A 24,585-nucleotide genomic window follows, 5' to 3' on the forward strand; every position below is an offset into this window, starting at 1 on the left:
GCATAGATACTGAAAAATCTGAAAAGGATCAGCCTCCTTTAGTATCTTATGAGTGAAGCCTTGGAGAAGAGAGTCTGTGTTGAGCTAGGTGTGTGGTCTATGCAAAAACTATGCAAAATCATGTGGAAGGTTTTGTTGTTTTGTGGATTTTTTTTCCACCAATTCTGTGTCCTTGGGCTTTGTGCAGAGCAATTTGTACAGCTGAGGGGTGTTGTCTGGGTTGCCAGTCGCTGAGAATTTGAGGCTGAGACCAAGTGTCTTGTTTTTCCTTTGGAGTTGAAGGACAGTAGATTGAGATTGGATGTCTGTGTTATAGATCGGAAGGAAAACCAAAAGGACATTTGGAACCTAAGAATAGAACAGCATGAGATGTGTGGGATCCAGCACATCCCTCTCCATATGGCAGTATCTGTTAATAACCTTATGGGGCAATGTGAGTACAAGTGTGCATCTTTCAACAGATTCTATAGCTTCTCATGAAATGACAGAGTGGAGATCTTTGTCTCTGGGGTTGTCTATAATCTTCACAGTTGAATCCAAATTCTGGCTTCAAAACAATAGAGTTGGCCACAATCCACTTAATTTCTTCAGTAGCCTAAGGCAGTTTTTAATAATTGACCTAATTTCACAGAATCACATAATTATTTAGGTTGAAAGGAACGTCAGGAGATCATCTGGTCCAGCCACCTGTTCAAAGTGCAAATAACTGTTCTTTTACGGTCCTAAGATAAACCAAAAATTCATTTCAAGCGAAGAACAGATGTGATCAGTTTCCTTCAGCCTGCAGTTTGAGAGTGATGAGCGGTGGGGAGGTTGTGTTTATAGGGGAAAACATTTAGGTAGTCTTACAAGCAGGTATTATTATTATGAGATGTGTTAAAATACTTCCCTAGCTTTTAGATCTGGGAAGCTGAACCAGACTGTCATTATCTTTCACACAGCAGGGACAGAATTATTAATCACCAGACTCTCATGTGGCCAAAGCTATGCTTATATGAATCCAGTGACACTACAGCTGAAGCTCTGTACGTGGTGAGTTGTCCAGTGTGTTCAGAGCATAATACAGCAGCACAGTGCTTGGTGCACAAATAGGACCTTGCATTCAGTTTACAGGGCTAAAAGCTTAGAAAACACCATATTTCAGTGTAAATTGAATGTGCTTTATCCATAAACTTGTTCTGCCATTTATGAAAACACTTTTTAGGAGAGAAATCAATTTTCACCTGGAGGGATTTGAAGAGAAGTCATTAAAGAAATAATTTTTCCATGTAAAAGTTTTCCTAGTAGAGAAAGAACTGGATATGAAAATATATAGGCAGAATGTATCTGCTGGACATACTTCTTTCCTCCTGCTGCCTTCCCACATATTCAGGCTCATAATGTCTATGCGGCAACTCTGAAAGGTGTAGACATAGAAAAGAAATTCTAAATAAACCAGCTGCATATGTTTGTCCCTGCTTTTAATCCTGCAGTCACGTTGAAAAGTGCATTCCACAGTTTATATTTCTCCTTTTTTATTCCTTTTACCAATCCCATTCTTTTTGTAGGTTCTTTCTGAACACATCTTGCAGGTGTGCAGTGCCTTGAGTGGCATCCACCTCACAGAATGTTGGTGTCTGCAACTTTCTTTTGAGAAAGCCATTGTAGGTTTCATTTATAGGCAGGGAAGCCCAGAAAGCAGTTCAGCTGACCAGATACAGATTGAAGGAGGTTGGACTGTGCTCTAGTTGCCTTTGTTTAGGTCTCCATGGTTTGTAAAAGGGATGCAGGGTGGTGGTCTTGGCTTCAGAGATCTGTGTAGTAATGCCATGTATATAGTGATGAATGTGGCTTTATTCAAGTTTAACCAGATTGCCCGGTTTTCTTGCTCTTGTCACTGTAAATACGCTGCTTCAGCCTCTGAAGGTGTTTTCACTCACATAGTGGTCATTCCTGTGAGTGACAGTTAGCTCATCCCTTGTAGCTATGGTCTCTGGTGGCTGTACGAGCTCTCTGCACTAAACACAGAGCTAGTCAGCAGCATGTGACTACTGATTTCCTTTAATCAGTGAGCGCTGCTTGGACTACAACGTCCCAGTAGAATTGTATGAGAGGTTTCCTCTGTAAGTACTGTGCCTTTCAAAATTGCTTTCTAACAGCACACTGAAGCACACTTAGAAGCAGCGAAAGGAGTTTTAGCAGGCAGGCAGGCATCAGTAGCATGCTGCTCTGAATCTGAGGTGATAATCACTAGTTTGAATACGCCTCCATTTTCCCCTGGAGCATGCAGTTCTGATACAGGAGTGCAGGTATGTCTATGTGTGTGATTACCACCCTTTTGCACAGCAAAGCCAGTTGAACAGCATGTTTATAGAAACCGTCCTTAAGAGTGATTGCCTCTTGAAGGAGCGTAGCTCATATAAGAGGAATGGGACTGTCTCCAGCCAGCCCTGGGAGACGATGCTGAGAGCATATTGAAAAGCTGTCTTCAGCAAAAGCTTGCCAGTTTAACAACTCTGTTCACTGTTCCTATTGCACAGTGGGCTCTTTGACGCAACAGAAAGAGCTGCCTCTCTCTTTTTTTTTTTTTTTTGCTTCCTCTTAAATCCGCCTGGCCAATTTAAAGCTTGTGGATATTTCTTCTCCCTTGGGGAAAGCTTATGTGAGGATTTTCTTTTTTAACAGTTCATTCCATGAAACCGTTTTTTTCTTGTTTGCTGTTAGAAAATGTTGGAGCTGAACACAAGGCTTTCATTGCAGGTCAGTAGATGAACTCTTGACCAAGGCATTTAACGTTTGAGTGTAGCTTTAGCAAGCACCGCAGTCTGGGAGGAAAAACAATAAGGTTGTATCATGTGAGCCCATGTGTGCCTACTACTGGAATCGGAACCTTTTCAGGACTTCAGTGACTGAGTTCTGCGCGGATGAATTTACTGTCTTTCTTTTGTAACCACATGTACTAAATTAATATTTTATTGAGACTTGAGGTGACATCACAGTTATGTCTGTATTATTTAATTCCTGAATGTCTTTACTCCCTCAAAATGCAATAAAACTTACTGCGAATTTGAAGTATAAACTTTTTGCCTTTTTATTTTGCCAGGATTGTCTTTCTGAATTTTTTTTTTTCCACTTCTTTTCAGTGCACTTTATTGGGAAGCATGTTACTCCTAAGCACAGGCTGCCTGCAGGGAAGATAGTTATTTGCTGTTTTGTATTTCATCTTAGATGCTGTCAAGGGAACTAGGAAAGGATGTAAACATATTGTTAATGTCTCTCTTCAAGCTGTGTTTGAGGTAAGGCAATCTTCTTTCCGTATCTCTGAAATGAAATTATGAAGTAGATGCAGTATTTCTTTCATTTATAGTTACTAAGATTATCCTGTTGCTATTTGTTTTTCTTGTTGGTAAAATGTGAATGTATCTGTCACAAAGCTGTTCCTTGTGTATGTGGCACTTAAAATCCTGTATTTTTATTTCAACAATATTTACTACATATCTGCATATTTCTATTAGCTTGTGTAACCTACATTAATGAGAGATCATTGTTGAAATTGCTTCGGTTTTCTCCTCTATTATTATCACATTAAGTTTGTGAGTGAGTGGATTTCTTGCCCTGGGTAGGCAATTCTTAGGCAAACTTTGTAAAACTGAGCTACAAATTGTTTCCACTGTGAATCACTTTCCTTGTAAGATGATGACTTTTATGGTAATGTTTAATTTAACTAGAATTGTTTTCAAACATATACAGTGCATTTTTGGTGTATTCTTTTTTTTAACAGCACTCCAAAATAAAATAGAAAAATAACAATTCGTATTGGACTGTTTATTTCCTTATCTATTTAATGTTGCCTGTTATAGGAAGCACATATCTTTGAAAGGTTGAATCATTATTTCTGAGGTTCATTACAGCTGAAAGGTGTCACTGCAATATTGGCCATATGCAACTGTATTGCAAATGGAATTGTACGGGACACAACTGTTGGTGAGTTATGATTAGTGCCTGGGGAATTAGAAAATACTACTTCTTGTTTACGTTTCTTTTCAAGCAGTGTAAGAACTTGCCATTCAGGGGAGGTTTTTTTATCTTTTTGCCTTTTCTATAGCAAGGTTACAGTTTCTATAATTCAGGATTTTGATGCATGCTTTCTGCAATTTTATTGTTGTTCAAATCAATCAATCCAAATCTTTGTGACACCCCTTACAAAGGGAAGCCGTTTTTAAGGCAGACATGCTGTGCTGCAAGTCGACAAAAAATTTTAATTTAGAAAAATGAGGAGGCTCATTTGCCTCCTCACGTCTCTGAAACTGTTTGCTCTTTGAATTCCAAATAGTGCTGGCTCCAGTCAAGAGATGTGTCTTTTAACCATTTTTTGAGAGGCTTTTTGCTTGTTATGGGGTAAAGAATGGTACAGGATAGAGTTACAAAGCTACAGAGAACTCTTTTTAATCTCACAGAGCAAAAATACTACTATAAGCATTTATAATACTGAAATAAATAAATCCATTCAAATGTGGTTTTAAAACCCATTGAGGTTTAACGTTCTTCAGTCATCACACCTAAATCTTCTTAGCATTTTCTGTCATCTTATTTTTGGGAGTTGTAAATCCATATCCTGTCATGGTGCAAATACACAACTTATGTCTGCAACCTGTTTTCTACTGTCAAAAAAAATGAAAAATCTTATTCCCTATTGTTGAAATTATCTCAAGTTAGATATCTTAGAAAAATAAAATTAAGCAGTGTAATGAACTAATACAGTTTTTATATAACACATTTTCTGAACCAGTTTCTCAACGAATTAGATGCCATCTCTGATCTACCGTAACTGGCAGAGGGCATTCTGGGCTGTGTTCCTTCCCTTTTGACCTCTAATTCATGAGGTGGTCAGACCTGTTATTCAAAGGGAATCTCATGAGTAGCACACCGTGATGTGGATGTGTTGACATTTCTACTGACATTATTTTGCCAGAAAGCATGAATGGGGAAGGAGGATAAATTATGTAAATGATGTAGGTGCCTTGATGGTTTCTTTTGAATCTTTGGAGTTGAAACGTGCTGCCATGTGTTCGTGGATTCCAGCCTTCTTGCTTATCAATGGTTACTGAAAGGTATTTGTTTCCCTGATGTTTTATAGTGCCAGCTTTCTATCTGGTCAACATAGTAGAGCCTGTAGCTTGTTGCATTCCTCCTTTCATGCCCTGAACAGTGTCAGGTTAACTGGGTGCTTGTTTATTATGCTAGTGACCCGGTCAATGGATTGCCATGCTGTTAGTAAGGAAAAGCTAGCTGTTGTCTGGTCTAAATCACAGCTCAAACCATGTTAAGAGGAAATGCAGTAAGAACTTTCATTTGTAACAGTTAAAATAGGCAAGAGAAACACTTTTGCAAGATAGAGACAAAAAATAAAAGGCAAAATTTCTTAGTCTGTTTATACCTAGTTTATATTAGAAGAGTTTTACCTAGTCCTACTGATTTGATCCTCTTTTGACAAGATTTTCTTATTTGCACATAGCTTACCTTTCAGGCAACATCCATTGGAAAAAAGCCTGTTCACAGGTCTCCCATCAGTTACTCTCTGATGAAACAAGGCTCCATCAAAGCATGTCTTTGAGAGCATGCCTCAGGCAATTTTCTGATTCTTGAGGAACTTCTCATTTCTTATGCAGTCTTTTCTACAAAAGTTTCCAGACAGTGCAGTCTTCTGTCCCCAGACTCGTTTCATTTGTGATTATCTAGGCAAGGGGTCATCATTGTTCTTATTTATTGTTGGAGACTGAAAGTTATCTTTATTAGTATGTGTTACCTTTTTACTCTTGACTGGTTAGCCAATAAGGGCATAAACCACTTCCCTTTGGGACTTTTCTCCAAAAGAAATATCTTCATGCTGTGTTGTATTCTGTAACAATGAGTGTATTAACATATTCAGTATTGTGCAGAGCTGTGACTGGCTTTTTCCTTTCACTGAGACAGAAGACTGGTTGCCTGAAGATAGCAGAGGTCTATGCCTTACTGGTTAAGGGATGAGCCCACTGACATAGATGACAGGATAAAAGACTTGGGGGTCATAAACTGAAGAGTTTAAAAAACAAGTTGCTAGTGAGAAATGTGTCTATAGCACACTTGGCAAATTGCTTTTCTCTTAACTCTTCAGGGTGCAAACATTTCACCCAAATTATGTCGTTGCATGTCCGTTTTAGGCTGAGTGTGTGATAGGCCTATCAGCACTGTTATAATATTACTAAGGAGTTATATCTGAAGAGAGGCCTTTGGCAGAATGCCATGCTGCTGGAGGGCCTAAGTGAACCCCAGTGGTTTTGCTTTTCATGCAATTGAGTGGATTGAGTGGGACCCTTTCATTGCAACTTGATTGCATTTAGGCTTGAGAATAAAGACTTGGATAAAAATACCACACACTGACTGTCTCCCACAACCTCCAGGGATCTTCGCCAGCTCAATAGCAGTTGTCAGAATCTGCTTCAGGAAATACCATGAGCCTGTTCATCAAGCTGAAGGAACTTTATTCCTTGTGTTCTACCTCAGCTGCAGCAAAACATTGGAAGTTAGGGCCTTAATATCAGGTTTCCACTTGTTTCGGCCCGTTAACTACTCATTTAAGCTACAGCTATAGGTAGTAACAGCTCAGGGGTACAGAAAGGGGTGTTGTTTCACACCTTCATTAGGAAACACAGACACGGCAGCTTGGTTTTCCAAGCTGTAATGTGCTTGGAATTCTTGATTGTGATGTTCTTTGTTTGGATGGATGCCTATTATTAAGTTTCTAGTGACTGGAAAGCATCAGAGAAATCAGTGATGAGGCTATAGAGACTTAGCAGATTTCTTTCACTTTTTTCCTCAGAAATTTTGAGTCCATGCTTTGAAGGGTCATCAGTGTAACCACTTCTAACTACATTTAACTACATGGGCTGAGACTGACAGATGATCATGGATTATTTATATCTCTTCTGTAGACTGTCAGAGGCAGCCCAGACCACATAGCTTCTTGCCTTTACTAGAAGCTATGGAAGAAATGTAATATTCAGTTTTGTAAAATAAGTACTTTTCCTTACACTGAAAGCAATAGTTGGTTTGTCGTTCATTCTTTTTTGTTTGTTTGTTTTGGGGGGTGTCATTTGTTGGGTTTTTTTGCTTGTTTGTTTTTCAAATGTGCAAGCTTAGCTCCTCAATTTTAGAATAGTTACAGTTCTGGATTCTGTTTTCTGACTCATCAGGTATATGGTTTTTAGGCTAACTTGTGATACAGTAACTGTTGCATGCCAAGCAGCATCAAAGCCAATGGGAGTGTTCTTATGAATACATTAGCATTAAACATTGATGAGATCTTTATAGAATCGTAGAATGGTTTGGGTTGGAAGGGACCTTAAAGATCATCCAGTTCCATGCTCCCCTGCCATGGGCAGGGGCTTCTTTTCCTAGACTAGGTTTCTCAAAGCCCCGTCCAGCCTGGCCTTGGGCACTGCCAGGGGTGGGGCAGCCACTATAAGTTTTCCCCAGAGCTGCCTTTTCTCTTCTGCAGACAGAACAAGCCCAGCTTTCTCAGCCTGTCTTTATAGGAGATGAACTCCAGGCCTCTGATCGTCTTCATGGTGCTCTTCTGGACTTGCCACATGTCCTTCTTATGTTGGGGCCTATTACTCTGCAATTGCAACACTCAGTGGTGCTGCTTAACACAGTACTCAGTTTGCCCTATGAAGCTGCAGATTTGTTGTCCCATTGAAGCCATGTAGGCATTCTTCTAGTTCTATTGGTGTCCTGCTCCCAGCTCAAGAGAAGGGGCTTGCAGAAGTGGAATGAGCATAGTAAGAACAACTGAGTTGCATGAAGCAATGCAGACATCCAAGTAAATTAATTTTTGCTAGTGATGTTTGTGAGCTAGATCAGTCAATATCCAGCAAAGATTCGGGGCGGGGTGGGAAAACAATAGGGAAAACTTCACTTATTTAGGCCACTACTACTGTCTAGTTGTGATCCATCAGGTAAATTAGCTATTAAGCTAATTGGAAAGGTGAAAATAGCCATTTCTCACCAAATAGGTGGAAGTTGAGGGGTTGTCAGTAGAGTGGAAAAAAATCTTTGAACATGTGTAACTGAAGGAACTGCAAAAGACTCAAGGCAACATCTCATTCAGATTTTATTTTAAATGTTTTGAAGTAGAAAAGCATGAATCATCTTCAGTAGCAAATGGAAGAGGTGATAGCTTTCATTTCCAAGCCTGTGCCTGTGATGAAGTGGACTACCCCTCCATTTACATTATTAGTTTCATGTTGCATTGCCTTGATAACAGAGAAACATAAACTAGTCATTGGACATGAGCATCATCCTCCTGTTCGGAAAGAAAGGATAATAGAACACTGGTAAAAACTCTACTGAAGTGAAACCCTGGGGGAAAAATATTTTTTTTCCTTTTTCCTCTCCATTGTGACCAAAAGTGGTCCTGTAATTTGCTGGCAAGAAGACATGGAACAATATGCACTCCGGCAACTTTGGAACAGTGTTCAGATACTGCTGGGAATTGTTTCTGCCGGAGAGGCTTGAGGCAGCCATAGGTTTCTGGCTTGCTATTTCTGCAAATATTCTGCAAACCTTTTTTTTTTTTTTTTTTTTAATATCTAAGGCTATAAATAGTTGACAGTTCTTAAAGTGAATAATCCTCTCTTCCTCTCCAGCATGAGAAGCTGGATCAAAATTTTCAAAGCCAAAAGCCTGCAGCCAGATATCCCTATTAATCATCTGTTTGTAATATTGCCCAGAGTTTGAGGGAATTCTCTTACTGTTCCTGTTTTGTATATGGTGAAGAGACTCACCCAGAGTCTTGCCAGTGGCAAAACCAGAAGCAGGACTTAAGCCTCCTGCAGTTCACCTCAGAGCTCTGCCTGCTAGTTTATGTTCTATTGTATGGCCATATTTAGAAATAAGAATCGTTTCATTTTCAAAACACTTGAGCCATCTCTAACTCACCTGGCTTGGACAAGGTTTACCAAGTGATCACTGCTGTTCAAAGTTCGGTTGATAAAGAATAGCAGGCTGAAATATTTAAACCACAGGAGTGATTGAATATCCAAAGGACTCCCAGGTGCATGTACTAAAGCAAATGGCTCCAGTGATTTCACATGTTGCTTGGACCAGCACTCACATCTTTTGCTGGAATGCAAATGGTGAAAGGTAAGTAGATGTTATGTTACCTGTATTGCTATTTCTACCAAGGTGGTACTTCAACTACATATGAGAGGAGTTACAAGGCAGGATATTTCAGCCTTAAAATTGGGGTTTAGTCCCATTTCAGAGATTTTTCAGCATTTTTCCATAACAAATTTACTTCAGAGAAGATAACTGTGAAAGTGCTGGCCATGGTCATCATAACAGAATTAGGTAGGGTTCAACTTGTCCAGTGCGGAATATGTCTATAGTTGGGTTCTTTCCCTTCATGTATCCTACAGCTGTTGTTTCCATTAACATTTAGGATGATCACATAGGTACTAACATCCTTCACAGCAGGAAACTTTAAGGGTTGTATTGATTTGGAAAGGAGGCACATCCAATGGCCTTTCCTGTAGGCACTTTTAATGTGGAACCAGTATTTAAGACAACCGTTCCTCTTAAGTTAGAATAGTTTAAAATAAAGTTAAAAGTTTTGAAGTGCATTTTTTACAGGAAAGTTCTTACTACTTTGTGTGTGAGAAGGTTAAGCCTCTTGATTTCAGGAAAGAGATTTTAAATCAACTTTTGGAAAGCTTGTAAAAAACATTTAGCAAAATATACAGTAGTTTATATTGTGGATCAGATTACCTGCGCTGTTTTGTTGGTTTTTTTTCTCATCAGACTGCTGTTAGTTAAAAAATCATTTGAGAGGAATATATAACACATCAGAATATTGACTCAAATCCTAGCAAATTAAGCCAGAAGTATTTTAGGTTGATGCACTTAATATGAAAGTGGTAGTTACTGACTTAGAAACTGATGTAGAGATTTGTTTGAGCCACAGACATAGAAAAGAGCCTAAAGAACATGTCACCTTCCAGTTTGTGGGATAGTGTGAGATACTTCCGTGGTGAAGTTTTCTTATGCTTAATGGAGCCAAGCATATATGTTTATGAATGAATGAATAAGCTATTCCATAAATATCCTAGCTTTCTCCAAGAATTGTTCAGGAAATGAAAAGCACTTATATAATGTTAAAGGAATGAAAGGAAAATTTCTTAGCATTAGGGAAGGTTAGAAAGAACTTCAGTCATAAAATCCTTAGGAACTAGCTATACTCAGACAGCAGATCATTGCAAATATAAAGTACATGCAAAAGTGTGTTTTCAGAGCTCATCTCAGAACCTCTTAAAAGTATTGTAATGAGTCAGTAGCCCTAATTTTCTGAGGAGTTGAGAGGAGTTTAGAACTGTGTATGTATGTTTGCATTTGTGGTTTAAACTGCCTTTCTCCCTTGATTCTGGGTCTGCCTTTTGCTATGACAGCCAGGTAGAAGAAGGTTGCTGTAACATCCTCTGATTGCCAGCAATTCCAGGGAATGATATATGTGCTGGGAAGGCCAGTGCTATACAGGATGCATGAACATGCCTTCTACTCTAGCTGCAGGTAGTATGTAGGAAGCAGAACACTTCTGTCTCACCAAACATACCTCTTAACACTGCAATGCTAGTTATACTTGGTTAGCACAGGTGTGCAAGTGAGCCATGGCCAAGGAAAATGTAGGCTTTTTTTAGAGATTTAAGGGAGGTATGTTACGGATTTTTTCCAGTCAATGCAGGGCTGTAATTTTCTTACCTACTTTGCAGTTCATTTGCTTGAGTTGATGAAAACAAGATCATCTGCTGGTAAAGCTGTGTGGTTTTTCTAACATAGTCATCCATTTCTTCTATTCTGATCTGAATTTTTTTGTCTACAATAAGGTTATAGCTTCAGAATCCAAGTCAAAGAAACCTGGCTGGCAATTGCTTAGTAATCTTGTAAACTTACTAAACCTCAACAGCAAGAGAGACACAAAGGTCTAGATTAGAGTTAGGATTTAGGATTTAACAAATTCTCAGTTTTACCTCTTTCCTCGGATGACAGCCTGTAAGGAGCTTTTGAAACAGCTTTTCATCTCTGTTGAAACTCCCTGGCATTTTGCTGAAGTCATCTTTATTTGTCTTTTAGCCCCTATGCCCACTGCCAAGGATTTTTCTCTTGTTTGCTATAACACTGATTTTACTTTCAGGCAACTCCAGCATGCCCTTTATGTGGGTCATATATTCCTCCTCCTCTATATTGGTCTAGGATTTCCAATTATTTCCATATTCATTGAGCTCAGTCCCTACCCAGCCAATTGAAACAGGCAGGCTGCTCAATGTCTTTTCCACTCCAGGAGTAATTTAATCAGGGAGTGACTGCATTATTTTTTCAAAGACCCAAGCCGTGCATGCCAGGTGATCTGCAGTGGGGAACAGCAGCATTTTTAATAAAAAGGCTTAGGCATTTCATGCCATTTTGTGCTTCTACAACTTGTAGTGCAGCAAACGGTACTGTCTTGATATTTTTTCTAATATGCATGATACAAATGTAATCAGAGGAGGTGTGGAAAAGAGGATGGATGAGTCATGGGCCTGTATTTATATTGTATGAGATTGGGTTTCAAAGCTGTTGGAAACTGCAAAGTCCTTAATCACTGCCCTATTTGTTTTACAGAAGTGCTGGTACTCACAGAGCAGATTAAGTCTATTTCTTTAGTTTCCTTCTGGAGTTCCATCCTAGATTAAAAAATCTTTAATGGAAGTTTGATAGTGATACATTCCCACAGAAATAATGCCATGAGAGCCTTTGTTCTTCCTTATGATATGCTCATTTACTTGCATGGGGCTTTTTCAAGAGGGGGCTTATTTCTAAGCCTGAGTGTCTGTAGTGAAATCTTTGCCTACTGAATGACATAGCTCTTGATTTGTTGCCCCTAAGCTTATGGTATGCACTTTCTACTAAACTTTTGGTCTTTTTCATTGAACTGATTTGTATGCTCAATAGTAGCTCAAGGTAAGCATTTCAGGTCTCTTAGGACTGAAGCAACAAAACGTTGAAGGGCATTTTTGATCTGAAGTGAGAGACGCAGACAAAAATTTCACAAGTCTTTACTGTCACTTTTTCTATTACATGAGGCAGTTTTCTCTTGGACACGAGCTGGCAATGTACACTCACAGCCCAGAAGGCCAATCGTATCTTGGGCTGCATCAAAGGAAGTGAGATCAGCAGGTCAAAGTTGGTGTTTCTGCCCCTCTACTCTTGTGAGACCCCACCTGCAGTCCTGCCTTCAGCTCTGGTGTCCTCAGTACAGGAAAGACACGGAGCTGGTGGAGAAGGTTCTAGAGGAGGGCCACAAAAATGATCAGAGGGCTGGAACACCTCTCCTGTGAGGAAAGGCTGAGAGAGCTAGGGTGGTTCAGCCTGGAGAAGATTCCAGTGAGACTTTACTGTGGCCTTTCAGTTCTTAAAGGGCCTGTAAGAAAGGTGGGGACAGGCTTTTTAGCAGGGCCTTGTTGCAATAGAGTGAGGGGTGATGGTTTTAAACCATCTCCCCTCTTTTAAGAGGGGAGATTCAGGCTAGATGTGAGGAAAAAATTCTTTACAGTGAAGGTGGTAAAATACTGGGACAGGTTGCCCAGAGGGGTGGTAGATGCCCCATCCCTGAAGACATTCAAGTCCAGGCTGGATGTGGGTCTGGACAACCTATCTAGCTGAAGATGTCCCTGCTCACTGCAGGAGGGTTGAACTGGATGACCTTTGAAGATCCCTTCCAACCCCAACTGTTCTATGATTCCTTTGAGTAATGCCTGTTTTCTGCCCAAATCTTTAGTTGTTTTCCTTAGCACACTGTCTTTTTCCTAATTTTGATCAGGTTTTTTTGATTGTATTGCATCTTGCTGGTGTTCCAGATTAAAATGAACTTTTCACAGACTCCTCAAGAGTGTGTTCTAAGAGAGAGAGCAAGAATTTCCAAACTGCATCGTTTTTCAGATCAGAAAGCAGCTAAGACATCAAAACTTATTAGTGGAGAAGGTTTGTTGCAATTCACAGCAGAGAAACAGCTGATGTCTTAGTATTGTGATACCTAAGTCAAAATGAAGTCCTGAGTCTGCATTTGATTCCACATAGGCTGCAGTCAGCATTGGATTTTAACCAGTCTCCCAAGCTAAAACTGACACAAAACTGCTTTTACTTTTCATGTAGCATAGAGATCCCAAAATGCTGTCTTAAGACTAATCCAGATATGGCTCAGGTGATACAGGAGATAACACAGAAGTGAAAAGCTTCAGTCTGCTCAGTGCATATTTCATTTAAGTCTAGGATGCCAAGTTGGGTTGTGGTATCGCCATTGTGATATTTTGACACCATTGTCAATACTGTACTTTCTGTTGTCATCTCTTGAATAATCCTATTTAATACTCAGGTACATCGGCAAACACTAAAATCCAATTTTCAGCTGGTCCCAATGATTTAACTCTTGCTGAGACAGAACAGAGAGTGTCATGTCAGTATTGTTCCAGCCTTTCTGGTGCTCCATGCTTTGTGTCCTCGTAAGTGTCTCCAGGACGCAATCTCGCAAGCTGAACACCTGCATTGGTCTAGGTTTTCACCAGGTGGCCAGCCTCCCTCTTAAGTTGGCCTACATTGACATGCTTACCGCAATAATTTTCATCTTTTCTGCAGCACTTCAGCATGTGCCGTCTGTCAGTCTGTACTTCATGTCTCTTTCCATAGTTTATTTGACATCTCCTATTTTTTCCTCTGTCTTGGTGTTTGATTAACAGTTTACATAACTGTACTCTGATGCTAATTGCATTATCTATGAGTAATCCAAGACAAGCAGAATGACATTTCATTTTCAGTGGTATAGTAACTGGGGGAGAGATTCTCTTTGTCTTCACAAATACTATATTGAGATGCAACATACATTGTAATACCTTACCATTGTAATCTGTGCAAGGATAGGCTGGAAAGTTTCTGACAGTTGGAAAATGATAATTGATTCCTACAATGTTGGAGTGCTTTGCAAGGCAGTGAAGGTATGTGCCAGGGACCTTGACTCCTACACTGTGGAAGGAAACAGAATGAGGCTGACACAGACTAGAGAGATAATGGTGATAACCTATAAGGAACTGGTAGGAGAGGAGTATGCTTTCAAGATTTGTAGGGATGGCTTTTGTTCCCAGATGTCCTTGGAGCTCAGTTAGGAGTCCAGAGTGCTGAGTTGAGGTTGGCTTTGGGTCACAGAGCACGTGCAAATATGTGCCAGAGAATTCCTCAGAAAGCAATTCTTCCAGATGGCTTGTGGGAGATATCTAGGCTATGTTTTGACCTTATCTTTCAGTCTCTGTTGCTGCTCACCATGGCAATGGGAACATAAGTTGGGAAATGATAGTGGTATATAAACACTGATACCTTTAATTCAATCGCATCACTGGGCACATGGCTAAGAGTCTCTGAAGAACAGAGCTGTGGGTCTGAGAAGGGAGGCAGAACAGTCAGAAGTGTATGAGGAGCCATATAGCAACACCTGCCTTAGGTCAGAGAGAAGGGCTAAGCTTCATACGATGAAGGATGTGTCTTTTCTGACGCTTGTGAGGTTTGCAATTCCCCCACCACCACCACCCCCCCCTTGGCTATTAAGTTTCTGTGAACAAATAAAAGATACTATCTTTCTGATGTAGCTTGGCTGAGTCACTCGATTTCATAACAGTCACAAGTGCCCAGAAGGTTTGTTGTAGCTGGATTCAGACCCATTGGGACTTGCTGAGATAAATATACTTGGTGGAAAGAGGGATGTTAAGAGCTTTGTAACCCAGCCTGCCTTTGGGAAGAGCAAAAGCTGACAGTCACTTACTGGTAAAGGCTGCACTTTGAAAATAGGAGGGTCACTTGAGTAAGCCCTGTTGTGCTCACTAAGGCTTTCTTGATGTTGTCTGCAGGTATGTACATCTTGGGTTTGTTGTGTGGTTTTTCTTTTTGTTTGTTTGTTTTGGGGGGTTTTGTGGGTTTTTTTGGTTTGGGTTTTTTTTTTTTTTTGGTTTGGTTTTTTGCTTGGTTTGGTTTGGTTTTGTCATTTTTTGTCATTTTGGTTTGGTTTTGGTTTTGTTTACATTTTTCCCAAACACATTTCAGAATCCAGGCAAGCTGTTATGGCTCCTTCCCTTCAGCAAAACAGCTTCAAACCATGTTAAGGATTTGTGGCATTTCATAGCTGTGAACCTACTTGCAGCCAATTTCTTCACATTGCAAGGTTATTTTAGCAGTGATGTCATTCTAAGTCGTTCCCACAAACACCCTCATCTTGTGTCTCCACTTGTTTACTCCTCAATTCTTCCTTCTAAACACATTTTTCCACCCCTTCAGCAAAGCAAATGGAGTTGTGTGTTCACTGCTATGCTTGGGGGTATCAGTGCTAATGGCCAGACTGGAGGAATACTTGAGGGCAGGAAAATCCACAATTTAACTGAGTCCCTTCTGTTTCCTAGAATGAAGTTTCAGGTTGGAACATGTGGTTTGTGTTTTCACAAGTGTATGGCTTGTTTACATGCCAGCCGTATCCTGGGCTGCATCAAAAGGAGCATGACCAGCAGGTCGAAGGAGGTGAGCCTGCCCCTCTACCCTGCTCTTGTGAGACCTCACTTGGAGTATTGTGTGCAGTTCTGGTGTCCTCAACATAAAAAGGACATGGAACTGTTGGAACAAGTCCAGAGCAGGGCCACAAGGATGATCAGGGGACTGGAGCACCTCCCGTATGAAGACAGGCTGAGAAAGTTGGGGCTGTTCAGCCTGGAGAAGAGAAAGCTGCATGGAGACCTCATAGCAGCCTTCCAGTATCTGAAGGATGCTGAGAGGGAGTCTTCATCAGGGATTGGGGTGATAGGACAAGGGGTAACAGGTTCGAACTTAAACAGATGAAGTTCAGGTTGGAAGAAGTTCTTTACTCTGAGGGGATGTTAGGCACTGGAATAGGTTGCCCAAAGAAGTAGTAAATGCTCCATTCCTGGTGGTGTTCAAGGCCAGGTTGGATGAAGCCTTGGGCGACATGGTCTAGGGTGAGGTGTCCTTGCCCATGGCAGAGGGGTTGGAACTAGATGATCTTAAGGTCCTTCCGAACCTTAACTATTCTATGTGGTTTGAGTGTTCAACACCTGAAAATCAGAACCTGTAAACAGCCTGCCACTTCAGGAAATGCAGGCTGTGCTGCTTGTTTACTTTAAGTATAAATGTCATCTTGGCAGAAGTTACATCTCCCCTCTTGCATGCAGAAAGCTTGCAATTTGATTGCTGAGCTTAAATGGCATAGGCTTGGTCATGAATTTTAAGGTTTGTGTTTCTTTAATGACCTTGTGCAGGCACAAAGGAAGTTACTGTACTTGCTGTTTTCAAATGTTCTGTTAGAGTGTATGTATTGACCTAATCAGAGGGATATGACATTTTGAGATTAAACAGAGGAATTAAGGAGAGAAAAAAAAAAGTTACTGTAATTGTCAATGAAGTTAGGGCATGGGCTGTTTTAAATAATGGCTCCTGGCTGTGGCATCTTGTCAGATGGTCTACTTGCAACGTTCAGTAATAGTATACCTGTACTGATGTTTGGAACCAACACAGTACTATACAAAGAACCACTGCCTGAAAAGCAGTTAATACTGTTCTAAGCCTTGGAAAAAGCTTTTTTTTCCCTTTAAAATGAAGCTAAAACTTCTACAATAAATCGTTATGACATTAGTAATAATTTAATTCACCTAACTCATACATTGATACTGTCTGTATTGTATCTTCCAAGTGATCTGAGAAATAAGACAAATCCAAAGTGTCCTGATATCTGATTAGATTTATAGCATTCCAGAATAAATGGGAAAAGTTACTGAGAATGTACATGTTTACAGGAAAAAATGAAGGAAAGGGTAACTAAATGTATCCAGCTCTAAGGCTCTGAAAACATTTCTCATGTTGTGCAGGTTGTGCCTTTGAAATCTACCTAGGAGGCATAAGAACAGATGTGCGAAAAGGTTTGCTTTCCATCACTACAGCTGACTGTTGTTTTCATGAGAAAATTACTAATAAATTACTAATTGTAAATGCTTTCTCATTTGATTTATCAGGAGTTACTGATAAATCTGTGTGACTTCCTCATGTTAATCTGACAACTCTAAATAAGCTGTAGTGTCTGCGTTCTTGATGTTATGTTTCTTTGACAGTGATAGTGGGACAGCGGTGTTTTGTCTAGCATATTTCATCTATGACACAGGGAAGTATGTCTTGATAGTTACAGTAGAACTAATGCTACCCATTACAAATGCTCCTCTACGAGTATTGTGTTATCATTACCTTAACTCCTTGGGGATCTTCCCTTTTTCCAAAGGAAAACATTTCCAGTGACCATCCCAGTAATATCCTTTTTGTGGGATGATTTTTTTTTTTTTTAATGTTATGAGTTTCCATGACTCTCTTTAATGAAATGCAAATTTGAGCTCTACTTTCACAGTACACCATCTCCTTTTAGCAAGTCCTTTGTTTCAAGTAGCCTGAGAGGGCAGTGTTTCAGTTGCGGGCGAAACCTCATCTTGTCACATCATTGCTACACTGGTGGAAAAGGTGGTGTATCTTTTAGAAAGCCTTTTTGCTGTTCTCAGTGATGGATACAGTGTTTGTCAGGTGAGATTGATCAGGTGTTTGTAACACCAGGAAATGGACATGCTGGGGTCTTTAAAATCGCAAGCTTTTGATGCACGCAGCTTTTAAACTGAACAAATTGGGCTGTCTGTCATGGCTATGGTGGAAGCATTTTCTGGTCATTTTGTGACTTTTGTTTTGACAGCTTTGCAGACTCAAATGGCTCAAGCCTGGGAACCAACCTGACTAATGAATATAGTCTGTGTTCTGTGGTGGTGTGTCAGAATGTGGATTTGGGGTGAGGGAGGACTGTGTTTTGCCAGTGCTTTGGAGTATGAGCAGTTGAACTTTGCTTTTATCTTTGAAGGCTGTAAAGTGTGCTGCAAATGGTCTATTGCATAAGCCTCTAGTGGAGTGTGTTCTCAGGAAATGACTCTTAGCTTGAATTACTCTGGAAAAGGAGGCTGCCTAAAAGCAAGTCTTCCTACCCATTACAGTAAGCTCACTGTTATTTTTGCCTTTGGCTGGATATTAGGGACCCATATTACAGGGACCTCCATGCACAGTTCATCATCTGAGGAAGTTGCTTCTCAGCTGCTCCTCTTGTTTCCTTCCCTTTAGGCCACAAATAATTTTTTCCTGTGCTAATGGATGTAGAAGAGCCAATCCTATAACAGCAACTCTGTGTTTTTGTCTGTAGCTGTGCTCCTTAAACCAGTTTCCCATTTACAGAGGAGAGTGTGCTTGGATGGAGGGGAGAGCTTCCACCCAGCAAAAGGTGCACACATCAAAATAGTGACACTGAAGGTGTGCACTTCTTAAAAGAAAGAAATGCAAACTGATGCTGTGAGATCCTGACCAAGGTATTTGTCTCGTGTCTGCTCCTCAAATTCCTTCTTTCTCCCCCTATGTGACAGATTCATGTGAAATTCCAGATCTAACAGCAGCTGAGGAATCTTCCTGTGTGGCTGCAATATGTGCACAGTATTTACTTTTACAGTCCTAATTTTGAGGACTAAGAAGAGATTTTGGAGGAGTCCTAATATCAAGATATTTAGTATTTTAATATTCTTTTTCTTCTGGGCTAGAGCTATGGTTTGTACAATATTTACACTTTCTGAGCTGATTATCAGTGCTAATAAGTAGACCAGCCAGGCTAGTTCTGCTAGGGCCTCTAAAATGGCCTGTGAATCTATGATGGAGAATGAAGAAGCTATGGACCATGATCTGTATTTGCTGCCTTGCTGTCACAATAAATTCACTGATGGCCCAACTGGACTTGACTTCCACTCTGCAAAATGTTGAGCAGTAAGGACCATTGTTCTCAAGAGGTTTATCATGTGTAGATATGCAAAATGGGTAGAAAGGATACCTAAAGAGCATTCAAAGAGTGCTAGGAATCTGCATAGCTTTCGTCTGGAGCTGACCCCACTCCCTGAAAGCCTGCCTATTTTCAAGTGAATGCAGTGAGACCCCAGATAGAGCAGTTGGTTCTGACATCATTAATAATGATGGCAATTTTTGCTACTCAAAGTTGGGACAAAATTGCTTTATTTATATAACTATCTGTTTAAAACAAATTTTCACCATCTTTTCCTTTTATCCACAGATTACTTTTGCATCCATATGCCACATTTTGCTATTCTAACAGCTTCTCAAAGATTGCTATATTTAGGCCAGTAATAATGGATGTATGTATGACTCCTCAGCTAGAAAGCAGCTTGTTAACTCAGATTGGTGCATGTTTCTTGCATTTCAGGTCAAGTATACATTTTGAGGTTGAATATCTGGGATAAAGCAGAAGCAGGTGTATAAAACCAAAGGGGAGGTCAAGAACATCTGGGTTTTGTTATATTCTTTCCCTTTTCTGTTCAGTCCATTTTGGGTGTGGTGTTCTTACTGGAGCGACATACTATACTGTTGCACTGCACAGGCTGTGTGATATCCGGTAATCACATACAAGTGGCTGTAGTCAAATAAAATGAATAAACAGACACTGAAATCAGTCTTACATGAGCCAAGTCAGTGTGTCAAAGTCATCAGGAGTTCCTGGTATGTTACCTCTGTTCAGCTGTTGTCTTCTGCAATAATGAATACACTGTAATGATGTAAAATAACTTTTACATCATTAGGCTTAGTGTGATGATGCTTATGCATAGCTCTTCGGGGGAACAGGTGGGCTTGGGAAGAATTTGCCCCAGCCATCCACAGGCATCTGACAGACTATGTGGCTGTTAGCCAGGTAAATTCCCTGGACTCCCAGCAGAAACATGATTCTTGCTGCGTTTAGGTGGAGTCAGGGAGAAAATTCATAGAATCATAGAATAGTTAGAGTTGGAAAGGACCTTAAGATCATCTCGTTCCAACCCCCCTGCCATGGCCAGGGACACCTCACACTAAATCATGCCACCCACTTCATCCAACCTGGCCTGGAACACTGCCAGGGATGGAGCTTTCACAACCTCCCTGGGCAGCCCATTCCAGTGCCTCACCACCCTAACAGGAAAGAATTTCTTCCTTATATCCAATCTAAACTACAATTCAGTGGTTAAACTACAATTCAGTAGTTAAGTGCAAGAGCCTAGCCTTAGGTAATGTGAATCAATCTCCCAGAATGCATGTTGCTTACAGTGAGCAAGGGAGAGTTCTGTTTAGGATTGTATCCTTGTCCCAGGATCTGTAAGATAATTATGTTCTTTGAATTTTCCAGTTATTGTGATGTGTGAGATTGCAGAAACTTTATTAATATCTACTTATCAGCTGTGTGGTGCAGATTATTAACAATGAAAACAGTAGGACTAATAGTTCATAGAATCACAGAATGGTTTGGGTGGGAAGGGACCTTACAGATCATCTGGTTCCACCCCCCCTGCCATGGACAAGAGCACCTTCCACTAGACCAGGTTGCTCAAAGCCCCATCCAACCTGGCCTTGAACACTGCCAGGGATGGGGCAGCCGCAGCTTCACTAGATTACTTGTTCCAGCGTCTCACCACCTTAACAGTGAAGAATGTTTTCCTAATGTCTAATCTGAATCTACTCACCTTAAGCTTAAAGCCATTCCTTCTTGTTCTGTCACTACATGCCCTTGTAAAAAGTCCCCCTTGGATTTCTTGTAGACCCCCTTTAGGTACAAGGTCTCCCCTGAGCCTTCTCTTCTCCATGCTGAACAAGCCTAACTCTCTCAGCTTCTTTTAATAGGAGAGGTGCTCCAGCCCCATGATGGTCTTTGTGGCCCTTGTCTGGACTTGCTGCAACAGGACCACATCTTTCTTTTGTTGGGGCCCCAGAGCTGAGGACTTTGACTGTTTAAAACTTTAATCCAGAATGCATTGCACGGTTACAGTAAAAACTTCAGAGAATTTAATGGGACAATGTACACTTGTAGAAGGCCACAGAAAACAGCTGCATTTCCTTTTTTAGGGGCTAGAAAAGAGGCAGACTAAAGGACATTGGCTTGGGTGTGGGTATATTGTCCTCTAAGTTAAACTGCCATGGGTTCTTTTTGAAAATGGTATGATTTTAATATTCTACAGGAAACTGTATTAAAAGAAGGGAAAAGGAGAAATCTGTGAAGGCACAGCAGCAGTTTCTTCTTTTTATTTCATTAGCCTGCATAGCTGTGAGTGCACAGATTATAGCCAATCTTTGTTAAAATAAAAATTAATGTTATCATTTGCAGGTAAGTTTCCATATGAACAGAAACAAAGACTCAGAAGCATGAAGCTCCTCTCTTAAAAAAGTCTCTTCCAATACTCTGGTAGTTTTGTGTTTTTTGTTTTGTTTTGTTTTGTTTTTTTTCTTATTTCCATTCCCATTTTTTGAAGCTGTTATAAATGCACTTAATTTCAGGAAGCTGTTGTCTTTAAGAACATGAACTCTCTTTAGAAAAAAAAGAAGTTTGGTTGAACTTTGATACATGAATACTTTGGTATGTGAATACTTTGATACTTTGATATGTGACTTGTTAGATCAAAACAAGGCAGATGACTTTGTGGCAAAATGAGGAAAAAAGTGTTGTGGAGATTCATATTCTATATGTTTTTTCATCATTTTTCATGAAAAGTGTTTTGCTTCTGATTGAAGACTGAAGTCGTTGTTTTAAGAGGGAAGCTCCTTGGAACCCTTCAGGAAATGCTGACCTGCCTACCGGGTTTACTTATTCTGTGTAACAAAAGAGGGAAAGAAAAGACAACTTTTACTAACAAGGGAAACTGTCTTTACTAATGTCATCAATCAACTCTGTGTTAGACAATCAGGATGGCTCTTCTATGAACTTGTAACATTTAATGCTTTCTAGCTGAACAGCTTTTATTTAAGAGCTATGCAATAACTGCAATTAAAATCTCCATGATAAACTAGTTTTAATCCCAGACACTAATAGAGTTCAATGAAGGAACTGAAATTTCTTGATGATTAATGTGAAATTATCTTTCTGGCTGTAAATTATCAGACTACTTGTTTAAATTGAAGTATTTGAGGATGAGAGAAACCACAGCAACTGTGAACAGGTGTCTCAAAAATGTGGCTTGGATTATTTAGTTAAAGGATAGAAAAATGTGATGACATTTTTCATAAAATTAAAAGAGCTATTTGACCAGAAGTGATGTTTTATCTGGGCCTGTGTGTGCTCTAGTGTTTTCAAAGAAGCCCACAAACCAACATGAAATGAAAAGTTGAAGCACTGTGACTTGGTAAGTTAAAACAAAGTAGACATTCTCAACCAACTGAAATATTCTATTTAAAAATAAATCCATCTAAGTGTATCATGCAAAGCTAACATCTTCATTCTATGGAAATCAATTGTCTTAAGTAAAACGTCATAGATAGCTGTGTTTTGTAAGATAGTTCCTTCGCTTGTCTTCAGGGTTTTTGTTTCAATTCCCTTTTGGAAAAATCATTTCATGGTCAAGTAGATAGGCTCTCTATATTTAATTTTTTGCACAGTCTTTCTTTCTTTTACCCCTCTGCCTGGACCTTTGCTGCAGAAGCTTTGCTGTGATTTATCTTTTCAAGTTCCCATAATAAAGACTAGTTTAATGGTGAAGGTGAAGTCAGTGAGATTCAAATATTATGTAAGCCTCAAATAAGAAAATGAAAAAGATACTGAGGGTCTAGTGGATGGCCACAAGGATGATCAGGGGTCTGGAGCATCTCTTTTATGAGGAGAGACTGTGGGAGCTGGGTCTGTTTAGCTTAGAGAAGACAAGACTGAAAGGGGATCTCATTAATGCATATAAATATGTCAAAGGTGGGTGCCAAGAGGATGGTGCCAGACTCTTTTCAGTGGTGCCCAGCAACAGGCCAAGGATCAGTGGCCATAAATTAAAACACAGGAAGTTTCACTTCAACATGAGAATGAACTTCTTTACATAGAGTGTGGTAGAGCACTAGAACAGGCTGTCCAGGGAGGTCGTGGAGTCTCCCTCTCTGGAGACATTCAAAACCTGACTGGACATATTCCTGTGTAACCTGCTAGGGGGTTGGAGCAGATGAGCAGATGATCGCCAGAGGTCCCTTTCAACCCCAATGAGTCTGTGGTTCTCTGATATTTGGAAACTTTCTCTAAAAAGAGAAAAAATATTTAACTGAAATAGGTAAAAAGCTTGGGCTTTTCAAAGAATTGCTAAGAGAATCTTTCCTGATATATCAAGGAAATGATAGATGTTTGACCAAAACCACATACCAAAACAGTAGTGATGAACTAAATGGGACTCTGTGGCACTTGTTGATTCACAGTAAGCGCTAACCTGGAGGAGGAAGGAAATTCGGGCTGAGTCACAGGACTGGTCTCTTCCTGTCCATCAGTACTGACCAGACTGATAGGGAGATGCAGATCAGCAGAGCTTGGGGGTTAGCAGGTGAGCTATAGGAACTGTTAATGCTGCATGTTTTAGAGCTATGTGTGGAGCTTGGGTACCTGTCTCAGTACTCGACCAGGTTGCAGTAATTTTCTGGCTTCTTGATTATTAGTTTGCAGTCTGAAACCTGATTTTCTTTTGTAGTGTAAACCATAGCTGAACAGTGGTCTTGGTCAGTAGTACTAGTCCCTATCCTGCTAAGTCTTGCTCAGCCTCAATAACACATCAAAACCTTTATACCTGGTATACCAAGTTGTTTTTCTCTTGTCCTCTTTACTCTTGATTATTTTATTTGAAGGACTGTCTTGATACCACACTACCCAGCAAATTTCCTTTTAAGTACAGAGAGCACAAAATTTAGGGCTCTGCGTTACCATGAGAGAATAACATTGGGCTTGTGCGAGTCAGACGTCTCTCCTCCATTCACACATGCTGGACTCAGAAGGAAGGAAACCTCCTCTGCTGTCAGCTCTGCTGGAGTTAATGAAGCTCAAGTTCACTATCCAGCTTGGTAGCAGGGGATTCTAGCTGTAGCAGGGGATTTCTGGCAAGGAGAGGAGAAGGGAATCTCCAGGTCAGACTGGAGATCATGACAGGACATGCATCTCTTACATTGCCTTCTGGAGGATAAATGGTGTTGGAAACTTCCAGGAAAGTCCAGTAAAGGCTTTTGGAAGTGTACTATAGTACCTCCGACTAACAATTGTGCTGAGGAAGTTCAGGTTTATACACCTACAAGTCAGTGTGTTTAGCAGAGAGGGGTAGCGCATTGTGGTTGTAAGGTGGAAATCTGAGTGTCTAATACAAAAAAATAACATTCCTAATAAAGACTCCTATAATTGCAGGTTATTGATCTGTGGAAAACTGCCAAGTCTTCACACATAACATTGTTCTGGGGGAGAGAAAGCACTTCTGCTAGTGTTGTTGCAGTTACTTAAAGTAATAATTCTTATGTATAATAAACTGTGATGCTATCAGTGTGTGGAGATAATTTTAGATATTTTATTGATTCTTTTCAGGTGTGGTTAGAACTTAACTAATGTTAAACTTCTGTGCAGTTTTTTGTTACATGTAAGGGGATTGTCTAATGTGAGTACACTTAGACCTC

At 40.1% G+C, this 24,585-nt stretch overlaps 1 protein-coding gene across 2 annotated transcripts in view; it reads left to right on the forward strand.

Annotated features, from left to right (window-relative positions):
• Positions 1 to 2,422: 2,422 nt before the first annotated feature.
• Positions 2,423 to 24,585, forward strand: part of CSGALNACT1 (chondroitin sulfate N-acetylgalactosaminyltransferase 1) — a 45,042-nt gene continuing 22,879 nt past the window's right edge. The window contains exons 1-4 of one of the 2 annotated variants that reach the window (XM_062620624.1): positions 2,423 to 2,739; positions 3,123 to 3,275; positions 17,984 to 18,112; positions 22,204 to 22,310. The gene's annotated coding sequence lies outside the window, so the exon portion shown is untranslated. The remainder of the gene's footprint in view (positions 2,740 to 3,122; positions 3,276 to 17,983; positions 18,113 to 22,203; positions 22,311 to 24,585) is intronic. The other variant, XM_062620625.1, reaches the window with a different exon arrangement.

Source organism: Pezoporus occidentalis, unplaced genomic scaffold (genome assembly GCF_034315485.1).
Source record: "Pezoporus occidentalis ecotype Australia unplaced genomic scaffold, CSIRO_AGI_Poc_V1 ctg222, whole genome shotgun sequence".
Classification (NCBI taxonomy): Eukaryota; Metazoa; Chordata; class Aves; order Psittaciformes; family Psittacidae; genus Pezoporus; species Pezoporus occidentalis.